Raw genomic sequence first — 14,721 nt, forward strand, 5'->3', positions numbered from 1 at the left:
GGTTAAGCATCTGCCTTCGGCTCAGGTCATTGTCCTGGGGTCCTGGGATTGAATCCTGCCATTGGCTCCCTTTTTGGCAGGGAACCTGCTTCTCTCTCTGTCTCTGCCTCTGCCTCTCTCTCTCTCTTTCTGTCTCTCATGAATAAATAAATAAAATCTTAGAAAAAAAGAAGTGAAGTCCATTTTTTCTATCCCTTTGAATTTGGGAAGACTTTTTGAATTGCTTAAGTGATGAATCACTAAACTCTACTCAATTTTACACTATATGTTAGTTAACTAGAATTTAATGAAAATTTGAAAAAAAGTGAATTGCTTTAATTAATTGAAATGCATTTTGATGGAGTGCCTGGGTGGCTCAGTTGTTAAGCATCTGCCTTTGGCTCAGGCCATGATCCCAGGGTCCTGGGATTGAGCCCCGCATTGGGATCCCTGCTCCACGGGAAGCCTGCTTCTCCCTCTCCCACTCCCCTTGCTTGTGTTCCCTCTCTTGCTGCTTTGTCTCTCTCTGTCAAATAAATAAATAAAATATTTTTTTAAAAATAAGTAAATAAATAAATAAAAATAAAAAAAAGAAATGCATTTTGAAATAATGCTGTTTTTCACAGGTAGGATCCCTCAAGAGCAGATTCTAAGTTGGAGTTTAATGTACATGTTTATCAGGGGGTTCTCTTGCTTGAGAGCATACCTTTGATATGCAAACCAACCAAATCTGAGTCCACATCCCCATTTATTCTGTAGTAGGGGACACCATCCTTCTACCCTAAATCACCCCAAGGTCAGGTATTGGACAACTAGGGACCATGCCCACAGTACAGAGCCCACCAAAATTATTCAAAGTATCCAATCTTAAACCTGCTTATCATGACACCCTTTCCTTCCCACAAAAAACACAATATAGTTTTCTGCCCATCTTTTCCCCTGGCATCTTCTGCCTCCTGACTGACCCTGATGCTTCCCCATGTGGCCATTCCACTTGGGAACTATAAGTAATAAACTATTTTCAAAGGCAGTGGTCTTCTGATTTGTTGGACTCAGCATACTTGAATAAAAACAAATCCCAGGTGCATTTTAAAACAACTCTTTCTTGGAAGCTTCAACCTTGTAAAGAAGCATAGGTTAAGTGATTAGATGATGAGAGACCAAGTGGAATGAGAAAACCCACATAGAACAGAGCCAAGGTTGTCCAGTCAACAGCCTGCACTAATACTTCATACATGGAAGGGAAATCTCCCTGGATATTTCAGGTCAGCTGAATCCCTAAGTGAGTGAAGTCCCATGAGTGATCACAGCCAGCACCCTTTGTGCCCACTTGATCCTCGGAAGCAGGAAAAAAAATAAACCTTTACTGTTTCAAGACACTTTGTTACCATGTGATTTGTTATATCACAGTAAGTTATTAATCATGATAACTAAATAATCAGAAGTTAATGAAGTCTGTTGCAACAAAATCTGAAATGCTTGGCACTGGCTTTTGGAACTGTTAATAAGTAACAGCAGGAAAGATGGTTAGAAGGCTGTGATTGGAAGTTAAAGTAAGAGAAAACTAATGAGTGGTGGAGTGTGGAACAGGAGAAAATAAATCGCTATTGGAAGGTGAAGAGAGACATAATATACTATAGTTGCCTGCAGTAACCCAGGAGATTGAAAATACACCAAATGAATATGTATATAAAGAGATTTTCCAGCAAGATATTAAAACTGCTAATTGGTTCCTTTTAGTTGCATATGTTAAGATGCAGATAGAGATGAACTGATAAAGAAATTGTTACTTTTTCAAGAAGTTTTTAGAAGAGATTTTTCCAACCCAGGACTTGCTTGGTTAGAAACATAAACTTTATCATTCCCAACGTCTCCAGCTGGAAAACAGTTGATAACTTAAGAAATGGCCTCAGGCAAAAATTTAACTTCATCCAATTGGTCTCAGAGGCTATCCAGAAGCAGAAGCAGGTGTTAGGCAAAAGACCATATGAAGGTAGACATTGTAGTGCCTGGATATACTGCTGCTTTTTTTTTCCCCCTCTTGACTTATAAACTTGATTCATAAATCCAATAGATTAAAAGACACATACTTTTACAAAGTGAAATGAGACATTAATTAGTGGAGAAAAAAAATAGCATCTTCCTCTTCTACCTCTGCAGAGAAGTTCTAAGAGTCAATTTTTGCCTCTCCCTCTGTTGCTGTTTCCTTCCTTAGGCAAGGGGCACGGGATCTGATTGAGGAAAGCCTGACTCACATGTGTACAACATATATCTCATACGAAAGCAGTGGTTGCACTTTTTTTTTTTTTCTCACTGTCCGTCTTGTGCAATCTATAAGAAAGACCAAGATTTTCTTTTCCTGTAAAAGTTTCCTCATGGGAATGAGGCAGGAAAAGCAGGAGCCCACTCCACTTTCTCTGCCTAGAACTGAAAAAGAAGCCTGCTCTGATTTCCAATCTCTATTCCATTTCGTTAGGTTACAGGAGGTCCCAGCATATTTTCAAACCAGCTGATACCAGAGTTTATACATATATGTTTTATATATCTCCCTTTAGCTAATCATACATCCTTTATATATTACGGGCCTGAAGTATGAATAGATGAGCGCTAGAATTTAGGCAGCAAACCCTACCCTGCATTGCTTGTGTAATGTGTAAGTCACTTTGAAATAAGAGCAAGATAGTGCTATAACCACATTCATTGTGTGTTTTCAGTCAATTCATACCAATTTATTGGATGAATCATTTTTATCCTCTTTTCATGTTCTAGATGTTTTTAGGCTTTAGTTTGTTCTGTTGGATTAAATAATCACTTTCCTTCAGGGATCTGCATATATTAATAACCCATGCCTCCTTGGATGGTTATTTGGTGAACAGAATATAGTTTTCACCGAACTATTCTCTATGATTGACAGCTTAAAAATATTCTCATTCAGAATGTGCCTGAATTTGATTTATTAATCAAGACAAGTAATTAAGGGAAAAATATGGATGAGAGGGGGGAGAGGAGGAGGAGAGGAAGGAGGGGGAGGACTGTATGCCAGTAAGGAGCACACATGCCCATGCCCAGCGTGATTTCTTGATTGCAACCTCATAACAGCTGCAGATGCTCTGCGGTGGAAATGGTTCCAAGGACCTGGTTCCTGCATATCCCACAAATCTTCCAGCTATTTCTTTTTGAACTAGGGGGCCTCTGAGCAAAATCCTCCACAATTTTGGCTCTTCTTTCTTCCAAAAACACTAAGCCATGTGTTTGTGTGTGTCTGTGTTTTTTGTTTTTAAACTTAATTCAAAATACAACCGCCAGATATTCTTGTGTTCATACTATAAGTTTGAAATACTTAATTTTAACAAAAATATTTCCCATATGTTTTTACTATTTTTATTTAAGATCTAAGGAAGATCTAATTCTAATTAACTAATATGCTCGAGTCCAACCCTCAACCTACCCTTTATTTTTTTTTCAACCTATCCTTTAGAGTACACACATATGTGCTAAGAAAGCTGACCTATGAATGCAATAAGAATTGAATAATTGAGCTACAAAGAGAAAATAACTGCTATCAATAAAATTTCTAATAACTTTAATTTTTGTGCTGAAGGAATATTCATAAGTCATGTAAATCTTAGAAGAATTGTATACAGGTATCAAATATCAGTTTACATTTTGAAAAAAACTTGGAGTAATCAAATGTTTCTGTTCTGTAATAAGACACTTTAAAGTATTTTTAGTTTAGGAAAAAATACAGCAATGCAATAATTAAATGCAGAATTGATACACTTAATATTTAATAATGTATTCCTGGAAAGAATCCCATGTTTCTTGAGGAATTATCACACCTCCAACTAAAAAGGTGGATTGAAATCTTGTAAGTTAAGATGACTTTTAAATCAAGGTTTCCATACAGTCACTTTATACAACATAATTTCTTTCTTACTAGTAAGTAGAATTGCCATTCCCTTCATTTTCCTGAAAAATTAGTTTATTTTTATTAGAATTTCTTATTTCCTTTGTGAGCAACACACACTAGGGTTATGCATTTACCCTCAAGAGAGCATCTTAAAGATGTAAGAGCTGAGTAAAAACAGAAACTCATTCAAAGAAGATGTTTACAACAAGTTCCAATGACCCCAAAGCATCTCAGATACAGAACAGATTTCAAATTACGGTCTTGAGTACATTACCAGGGGAGAAATGATGCTTTGTTTCCCTAATTCATTGCATCACATTAATTCAAAATGCCAAACATTAAATGGTAAATATTAAGATACCATTTATAAGTAATTTAAAGTAATTTAAATTTAATTAGAATAACGTTCAATGAACATAATTATTCTGTTCATAGTGACATTTAAATAATAATGATTATTATAAAAGTAATGTTAAATGACTGTTTTTCAGCTAAATTATTTTTTTGTTTATTTTAAAAAGGTTTATAAGCATTCAAATAAGGGCAGTATTTGTAAATCCACATTTCAATCCCTTTGTGTTATTTTTTCTCATTATTTTTAAATAAGAGAAACTTTCCCATATTTGTCATATGAATCTCAATGCAAATATTTAAAATTATTTTCATAGATACAAATTTCATCTTAGTGCTTGTTGAATACACTGCATTATTCAATTTAACTCAATCTGTTAAGAATGAGAGCATGCAACAGATTTTTTAAATAGAAAATATAAATGTTGACTAATTAAATTTTTAAAAATCCAAAAATTATAAATTACTTTATCCTACAAAAAATAAATGTCTCTTAACTTGTGTGATTGATTCATTGTTTTACTCCTAACACCACTTATAGGTGAAGCCAACCCATGCACAGTAAGAGTCACAGAGAGAAATACAAAAATCAGTGAGTTTCAAATTGCTGTAATTCATACACAACTAAAATGGGTCATCAGGATAACAATTTCCTGGGGCGCCTGGCTGGCTCAGACTGAAAAGCAGTCAACTTTTGATCTTGGGTCATGAGTTTAAGTCCCACACTGGGTGTAGAGATTACTAAATAAATAAATAAATAAATAAAATGGGTCACCAGGATAACAATTTCTAGATATCCCCAGTATAATATTCTTTACAGGTTCTAATGCCAATTTTCTACCTCTCCCCCATTCCTATGTTGAAGTCCTAATCCTCAGTACCTTAGGATGTGATCTTATTTGAAGAAAGCACCTTTAAAAAAGTAATTTAAGTAAAATGAGGTCATTAGAGTATGACCTTAATCCAATATGATGGGTCCTTACAAGAAGAGGCGATAAGCTGATTAAAAAATGGGCAGAAGATATGAACAGACATTTTCCAAAGAAGACATACAGATGGTCAACAGACATATGAAAAGATGTTTAACATCACTAATCATCAGGGAAATGAAAATGAGATATCACCTTACACCTGTCAGAATGGTCAAAATAAAAAAAACACAAGAAACAAGTGTTATCAAGGATATGGAAAAAAAGGAACTCTCTTGCATTGTTGGTGGGAATGCAAACCAGTACAGCCACTGTGGAAAACAGTATGGAGATTCCTCAAAAAATTAAAAATAGAACTACTATAGGATCCAGTAATCCCACTGAGTATTTACCCAAAGAAGACAAAACACTAACTCGAAAAGATATATGCACCCTTATGCTTATTGCAGCATTATGTACAATAGTCAAGACATAGAAGTAACTCAAGTGTCTATTGACACATGAATATATGTATATATTCACATTGTTCACAATGTATATACACATATATAATGGAATACGGCTCAGCCATAAAAAGAATGAAATCTTGCCACTTGCAAGGACATGGATAGAGCTAGAGTATTATGCTAAGCAAAATAAGTCAGTCAGAGAAAGACAAATACCATATGATTTCACTCATTTGTGTAATGTAAGAAACTCAACATGAACATGTAAAAAAACAAACAAAAACAAAAAACAGAGAGGAAAACCAGGAAACAGATTCTTAACTATAAAGAACAGAGTTGAGGGTTACCGGAGGGGATGTGGGCAGGGGGATGGGTTAAATGGGTGATGGGTTAAGGAGGGCACTAGTAATGATGAGTATGGGGTATTGTATGTAAATGATGAATCACTAAGTTCTACACCTGAAACTAGTATTATACTCTGTTTTAACCAAGTGGAATTTAAATGAAAACTTGAAAAAGAAGATAAAAATTTAGAAAAAAAGAGGGGCACCTGGGTGGCTCAGTTGGTTGAGCGTCTGACACATGATTTTGGCTCAGGTCATGATCTTGGGGTCGTGAGATCCGGCCCCATGTGGGACTTCATGCTCTATGGATTCTGCTTAAGATTCTCTCTCCCTGTCCCTCTGGCTCTCTCCCCACTCAATAAATAAATCCTTTTAAAAAAATGTAAAAAAAGAAGGAAGTCAGAGAAAGACAAATACCATATGATTTCACTCATATGTGAATTTAAGAAACAAAACCAACAAAGAAAAAAAGAGACAAACCAAAAACACACTCTTAACTATAGAGAACAAACTGATGGTTACCAGAGGGGAGGTGAGTCGGGGGATGGGTGAAAGAGGTGACAGGGATTAAGAGTACACTTACCATGATGAGCACTGAGTAATGTATACAATTGTTGAATCACTATATTGTATACCTGAAACTAACATTATATATTAACTACAAATAAAATAAAACTTAAAAAATAAAAAGAAGAGGACATTAGGACACTAACATGTACAGAGGGAAGACTTATAAAGACACAAGGAGAGGACAGCTACCTAGAAGCTGAGGAGAGAGACCTCAGAAGAAATCAACCCTGCCAATACCTTGATGTTGGCCTTCTAGTCTCCATAACCATAAGAAAGCAAATTTGTTTAAGCCACCCAATTTGTTGTACTTTGATAAAGCAGCTCTGGCAAACTAGTCTACCAATGCACGGAAGAAACTAGATAATATGAACATCCACCTTTATAAACATCTATTATTCTCTACATAGACCCCAAAGTCAGAAGGGAAAGATACCAGGGTATACCATATCTAGAAAATATCAGGCATGCAGGATTATTTTAACCCAGCTCTGCACAACTCAAATTATTTCACTGACAAAATATATACTATATACATATGCATATATTTACACACACAGAGTGTTTCAATACATAATGGGATATACATATATAATATATATATAAGTAATATATATGATCTATATATTAAAATATATAGTTCATATATATTTCCTTTATATTTTTTTCATAGACATATTGAAATACATTCACATATGCATACACTGTATTTCCCCCCCCCACATTTTGTTTATTTTTTCACAAGATCCTAATGACCTCTACATGTTTCCCCTGAATTCACTGGTTTTACATGTTCTGTTACTGTTAGCCAATCTTGATACTCCCCCTCCATTCCAACATACACCTTTGTAAGCAATTCCACTTTTTTTCATTTTGCTGTTCTGTTTTATCGTACATCAGGGTTTTGAAGTTTCTAGATATCACTGGTTGTGCACAAAAAGTCATTTGTGACTTTTCCTTTTCCTCTTTCTTAATCCCTTTTCAAAAAGCTAATTCTTTCAAGACTTTTTTTTTTTTAAAGATTTTATTTATTATTTGACAGAGAGAGAGTGAGAGACAGAGAGCATGAGAGGGAGGAGGGTCAGAGGGAGAAGCAGACTCCCCGCTGAGCAGGGAGCCCGATGCGGGACTCGATCCCGGGACTCCAGGATCATGACCTGAGCCGAAGGCAGTCGCCCAACCAACTGAGCCACCCAGGCGCCCTGTTTTCAAAACTCTTAACAATATAATTTTCTTCCTGCTCTTTATTTTTTTAAAGATTTATTTATTTGAGAAAGAGTGTGCGTGCACAAGGTGGGGGGAGGACAGAGAGAGAGGGAGAGAGAGAATCTCAAACAAACTCGCCTCTGAGCATGGAGCCCAATGTGAAGCTCGATATTTATGTCTAACTGTTGAGTATTTTGGTGAATACATATCACTTAATTTCCAAATAAATAAGTTAATATTTAGGTAGGTAGATAGATACATACATACATACATAGATGATAGATAATCAGTCATTAAGTATATAGACAGAGCTCTTGCATTGTGCTTGATATGTGAAAGACATATTTAAAATTGTTCACCAGTGTTCAACTAATGTGCCCAATGATAAAAAAGATTTGTGACTTTTTTTTAAGATTTTATTTATTTTTTGAGAGAGAGTGAGAGAGCATGAGTCGGGGGGAGGGGCAGAAGGAGAAACAGACTTTCTACCTAGCAGGTAGCCTGATGCGGAACTCGATCCCAGGACTCTGGGATCATGACATGAGCCGAGGGCAGACACTTTACCAGCTGAGCCACCCAGGTGCCCTTGTGACTGTTTTTGTGTCCTAAATGAACTTTAGTCTCAACTACTATGTAGACCCATTGCATAAAAGCATCAGTTATATCTATAAGCAAAAAATAAACAATACAAGATCCATTACTTTCAAACTGCATCTTAAGTTCAACATTATGGTCCCTCAATGCAAGTACTTATGTTGTTGCTAAATAATATTTTTAAAACAGACAAAAAAGAATATGCTTCCAAAAATTACTTTCTTCTGCTAGTGAATGTCAAATTGATAAATACCACCATTCAAACTTGGCTTGATGTATATTCTGTTTATAATGATAGTCAAATCATTTAATTGCCATCTAAATATTTGATCTGTCTTTCTTGCAAATTCCTGTGGTGTAAAATGTAATTTGGCCTGAGAAGCATGCAGTAGACTGGACTATATTCACACTTTTAGAAGAGCTAAAAACATTAAAAATAAATAGCCACTCTGTTAACACTAATAAAGTAATTGTCTTGAGAGACAAGGCAATTCGGATTTACATTTGAAAAAGTTATGATTGTTAATGAAAGCAAATTTTCCAAATAGTTCACACATCTTAAGAAGGAACACTGTAACATCTTTTAAAACAGAATAATTATTTGGGCCTTTTAAAATAAAAATAATGATTTGCTCTTCCTTACTATAAAATGATGCTGTGAGTATGCTAGATGTCTTTTCTTCACTCCAAATATGTAAAAATGATTGTTAAATTTGCATCACTTACTGTGCAAACATTTTTGCTTCACTCCATTTTACTCCTCTCAGACCATAAGAAGCTTTAGTTACACACAAATATTTATAAATCATGTTAGGAATAATTGTTCATTTTCATGTTCTTACACTCTACTAGGAGACATATATGCTATGTCATTGAGTACACACACAAACTAAATGACATGAGCAATTTTCCTTTTTAAACCCTTTGTGAAGATTGATGTCAATCAAACCCCAAATCTGTACTTCAGCTAAATGCTCTCTATTGAAACCCACTGGGAGTATAGCACAAAAATGTTAGTATTCTATGTGCTTGGTCTCATTTCCTGTCTTCTTTTTACTGCCACATGCATGACCCTGTTAGTCCAACCAAAAAGGTCTTTTACAGAAAAAAAAAAAAGTATAATTTATTTATTGTGGACATCCATTAAACTGCACCCCCCTTTGGACATATGACTTATTCTTTAAAAGATAGATACACTAACAATTCACTACCTGCGTATTAAATATAAATGTATGGAAATTAAGTATTTTCCTTTCACATTTTTATAGATTCTGAGAACAAACATTTTGACAAAAGCTGCTGATTGTAAAATTGATTCTATGCCTTACTGCATAACATGTTGGTCTGTCATCAAATTGTTTTAATTGAAATCAGCTGTTCAAATGACCTTACCTCCATAGCAGTTCTTCCATTTATATGAACTCATTTATATCTAAAATTCCAATGTGGATGGAAAATAGAAATTTAACTGGATTATCTCCCTTTCATTCTTTGGAATACTCTAGTATTGTCATGAAAATTACAGTTATGTTTAAGCCATTTTTACTATCACTATCTTTTTTAGTAAGTAGTGACAAATGGAAAGCACTCACATGAAATTGAAATGCTGAAATGAATTGAAAAGTAAGCCAAAGCATTTTAAGAAAATGCTAACACAGAGAGAAATAAATCCCTTTCTCAAGAAAGGATAGTGAATAAATTACATCAGCTTCATATTGGCTTTCAGATTGGTTTCAATCTTTAACATATCCTTGCAGGGAATATAGATTATGAAATTCCACGGCATTTCTATCATTTTAATTTGAGCAATAGTAATTGTTAGCCATTATTATTTTAATTTTAGTAAAATAAGCCATTAAGTTCCCTCAAGATAAAGTAGCTGTAAATTAACATATAGTCCTTCTTTCACAATAGGATTTCTCTAATTGTTTAGATGTAAAAGTTCATCACCTTTATCAAGGAGTATCAAGTAGAAAAAATTAAAGCAAACTTTAATTACTGGTGAATCTTCTCTGTGATTAAAAAATGCTCTTATACTTAAATTTAGTTACTTTTCTTAATGGAAACATGAAGATTTAAATTCTCATTCTCTTTAGCTTGGGGTCATGGCAAAATATCTGTGGGGTAGAGAGAAGGTGACTGGTTTTGAGCTGTTTGGTGGAATCACATCTCATTACCCCTCCCAAAATAGCAATCATGCCATTAACTTTTTGCTTTATGAAATATCCAAATAACACATATTGATAAACACATATAAAATAAATGTTACAACTCAAAATTTCATACTCGTTATTTGCATTAAATTTCTATTTTATGGTTGAAACTCCCTTCAAATCTCATTCCTCTATTTCCTGTATCTGGGATGAGGCTGATTTCCCTCAGCAGGACCAATGATGCATGCTTGAGCACAGTGATGAAACGGAACCAATCAGAATCCTCACCATGAATTATGTACTCCTATGGGTTGTATACACTAACTTTCTCTCATCATATAATCCCCACTTTTTGCAGTAGATGAATATGAGACCAAGGAGCAAAGAGAGACAGAAAAGTAGACATAGAAAACATGTGGAGAAAATTCCCTGCTTATATTTCCAGGGCCCTGTATCTAACCATACCTGAAAATAATTCATTAATGTTTTTAAACTTAGAGTTTTATGAAAATAATTTATTATTCTCTCATTTTCAGTCTTTGAAAGTTTTGCTAGCCTGCTATCATGAATGACAATCTATATTAAATTCCACTGTGTGGTTTGAAAATGATGTAAACCCAACCATAATTGTTCACCATTTTACAATCCAAGTACTGAAAAACTATTTGCCGATAGTGGTATTCAACAAGGGTTATGGCAAGTAATAGACCCTTATAACATGCAAATAGTTGAGTCAGCATAAGGTCTCAGATGGGTGGATTCTGATAGAAGGGACTGCCGAATTCTTTTTATGCTGAAGGAAAGCCACTAATTAATAATAATAGCAATAGTTCAACTGAAACTTCAGGAAATATGGTAGAAACTGTTAGGACATTGATGTAGGTTGGCAACTACTGCCTGTGGTCTTCAGAGAGAAGTGTTTTATTATATTTAGTATAATAAAAATAGACTGAATCTCATAGTCCAAAGACTTAAAACAGTCATGTACACATTTGAATTTCATTTTATTTTTTAATTTTCTTAAGATTTATGTATTTATTTAGAGAGATGGGGGGAAGGGCAGAGGTGAGAGAATCCTGAAGCCAACTCCCCACTGCACATGGAACCCGACATGGGTATCTATCCCAAGACCCTGAGATCATGACCTGAGCCTAAATCAAGAGTTGGATGCTTAATGGCCTGAGCCACTCAGGGGCCCCTGAATTTTACTTTAATAAGTGTTATAGGAATACATTCCAGAGTAGTAATGGTGAGAATTCTGACTCTCACCATTTTATACCTACTCCCTCCCCCACCATTTGCCCTCCTAACACAAAGGGAAGGTCAAAATGTAATTATTGTTTCAGTGCCTTTAAAATTAGGAATGGTTGCTGGAGGTGAGTGACGGATGGGGTAATTGAGTGATGGGCATTAAGGAGGGCACGTGTTATGATGAGCAATGGGTGTTATTTGCAACTGATAAATTATTTAACACTACATCTGAAACTAATGATGTACTATATGTTGGCTAATTTAATTTAAATTTAAAAAAGAAAATAAATAAAATAAAATTAGGAATGGAAGCAGCTCTACTTAATGAATTTAATGAGCAGCATCATTATTGTTTTTCAGCTCACAAAATGAATACAGTTCAATGTATGACCAGATATTAGGAAAAATAAAAGTTTAAATAAAAGTTATCCAGTGAAAAACAAAACTAGTATTACACTATGTTCTTTCAGAATTCAGGAACTGCCTTCAGTATGGGCATATTTGTGGCTTAACACCTCTTAAATTTTATTTTCAGTAACATCCTTTCATTGATTCCTGGCAGAATATATACAGAATATACAGTATGAAGGGACATTAAGATCATAGGTCTTTTTTGTAATGAAGTGTTGGTTATCTTATTTCTTTTTACTTCCTTCCTCAGTATATCACTCTGAGTAAATGTTGAAGACTGTAATAAATTGACATCATATTTTCAAACCCTCTCTTTTATACTGAAGGTCGTTTGGATAGGTGTTTGCCAGTAGTTTCCAATAAGATGCTATTGTCTATATAATACTTAAGGTAAAATTTGTCAAGGAGTTTTTTTTGGAGGTGGGATTAATGATAATTATGCACGGAAATTCACAGCTACTTTGAAGTACCTTTTTAGAAAATAACAAATTGCATTATTAAGGCATGTATTCATTCTAATGATGTGTATGTTTTAGTTTAATGTTAAATATTCTTAAGTATCTAAGTAATGCAAAGTCAACTAGATCCTTCCTGAAGTTTTTTTAAAAAGCTTTAAGCATGACTAATGCTGAATTACTGTTAAAAAAAATGAGAATAACTGGGCTCCTGCGTGGCTCAGTAGGCTAAGCATCTGCCTTGAGCTCTGGTCATGACCGCTGGGTCCTGGGACCAAGCCCTGCTCAGTGGGGAGCTTGCTTCTCCCTCTCCCTTTGCCGCTCCCCCAGCTTGTGCTCTCTTGCTCTCTCTCTCTGTCAAATAAATAAATAAATAAAATTATAAAAATTAAAAATGAGAATAACTAACTAAAACATATAATCAAGAGTTAGTAAAATTACATGAAATTTTAGATTCACAGGTTGAGCAAATTCATTTTTTCAGGGAATGGTTGTTCTATCACCCAGCCAATCAAACCAGTAAGGACTCAACACAAGAATGGGACTCCAGAGACAAACAAGAATCTGAATGTCTACTCTGTCACTCAGTAGCTGTGTGATTGTGGGTAAGTTGCTTAACTTCTCTGTCTCAGTTTTCTTGTCTGAATAATGAGAATATAATTAGAATGAACCAGTGAGAGATTATATAAAGCCACCTTAACTTTGCTTAGTGACTAATAAGCACACCTACATATTTGCTATTCTTATTTCTATATTATTGTTAATATTATATGCCTTTTAATATACAAATCTAAAATAAATATATTCAAATAATGTATCATTGATTTTCAATTTGGATAAAAGTATGTATATATCAACTAAATTCATTTCATTAAGTTCTATGTTCTATGTTGTGTATCATTCATTTATATAACTATGTTAAGGTTTAATGTCTTCCAAAACCTACATGTTCAAAGAAACAAACATTTATAAATGGATATGAAATAGTATTTAAGAGAAGGGAATTAGACTATGTTTGGAATCCTGACTGTACTTCTTCCCAGCCGTGTGACCTTAAGCATTTACGTGGACTACCTGTGCTCAGGGCATCCATAGCATGTGTGGAGCATAGGTAAATATTTTTTGCAGAAATCTTATCCATATAAATCATTTGAGTGTCCCTAAATTAGCATGTCTGCCACTTTCTGACACTAGTTGTGCACTATTCAATGAAAGAAATGGCATAGTGGTCAGTGGGAGTGATTAACTTGCCAGACTGCTTTCCTGGAATCACGGACGAGAATCATTAGGCTCTGGGACATCTCTACACATGTGAATGTCAAAGCCTCTTGCAACAAACTGATGAATTAGGAAAGGGTGTTCAAGAGAGTGACCTAAGGAAAGGAGTAGAGGCTGGGTCTGACAAGGGAACCAGGCTGGGCTCAGGACTCCCTACTCAGATATACCACTGGTACAAACCTGTGCCAGAGGGGTTTTTTTTGAAGAAGAAGGCACCCATAAGTATGGGACTTCATGAATCCCAGTGTAGCATGAGCCAAAGTAGCAGCCCTGCTTATCTATGTATGAGATCAGTACTGCTCTGAGCAACAGCCTCCCCACCTGGAAGATGATGATATGAATACTTCATTTAATATAATGTTATCACAAGCTTTAGAGAAGCCGCTGTGCATTTGTAGTTCATAAGCATGATGATTGGGTGTTCATGCTGTTGCATGACGTGCATTCCTCAAACCTTGCCACGACGACATTGGCACATTATCCACCTGATGTGAAAAAAAAAAAAAAAATCAAAAGTACAAAGAGCTATACAGGAATCAAATGTAAGAAAAGGTCTACCTACAATTCAATTGTTTATTCCTAAATTATGATCACATGCTGTTTAATTTATAAAAATTATAAATAGTTAAAAACTTCCCTGTGACTCCGCCAATGCCCAAGACAATTTAAAAATAAATTTTAAATATTCTTCTCTAAAAAAATAAAACCTTGAGAACTTGCAAATTCCCAAACTTAGTGTGCATCAGAATCATGAGAAGAGCTTGTTAAAAGATGACTGGTATTCCACTTGAGAGTTTCTTTTTCTGTAGGCAGGACTTTATAATTTGCATATCTAAGAAGTCCCTAA

At 34.9% G+C, this 14,721-nt stretch overlaps 1 non-coding gene across 1 annotated transcript; it reads left to right on the forward strand.

Moving 5' to 3' along the window:
• The first annotated feature begins 14,260 nt into the window (after nucleotides 1–14,260).
• LOC118018932 lies at nucleotides 14,261–14,365 on the forward strand. Its single transcript, XR_004681524.1, has one exon. It is a non-coding gene; the product is annotated as a small nucleolar RNA U13 (small nucleolar RNA).
• The last annotated feature ends 356 nt before the right edge of the window (nucleotides 14,366–14,721 follow it).

This window comes from Mirounga leonina, unplaced genomic scaffold, assembly GCF_011800145.1.
Source record: "Mirounga leonina isolate KUSES-001 unplaced genomic scaffold, KU_Mleo_1.0 Mir_172, whole genome shotgun sequence".
NCBI classification, from domain to species: domain Eukaryota; kingdom Metazoa; phylum Chordata; class Mammalia; order Carnivora; family Phocidae; genus Mirounga; species Mirounga leonina.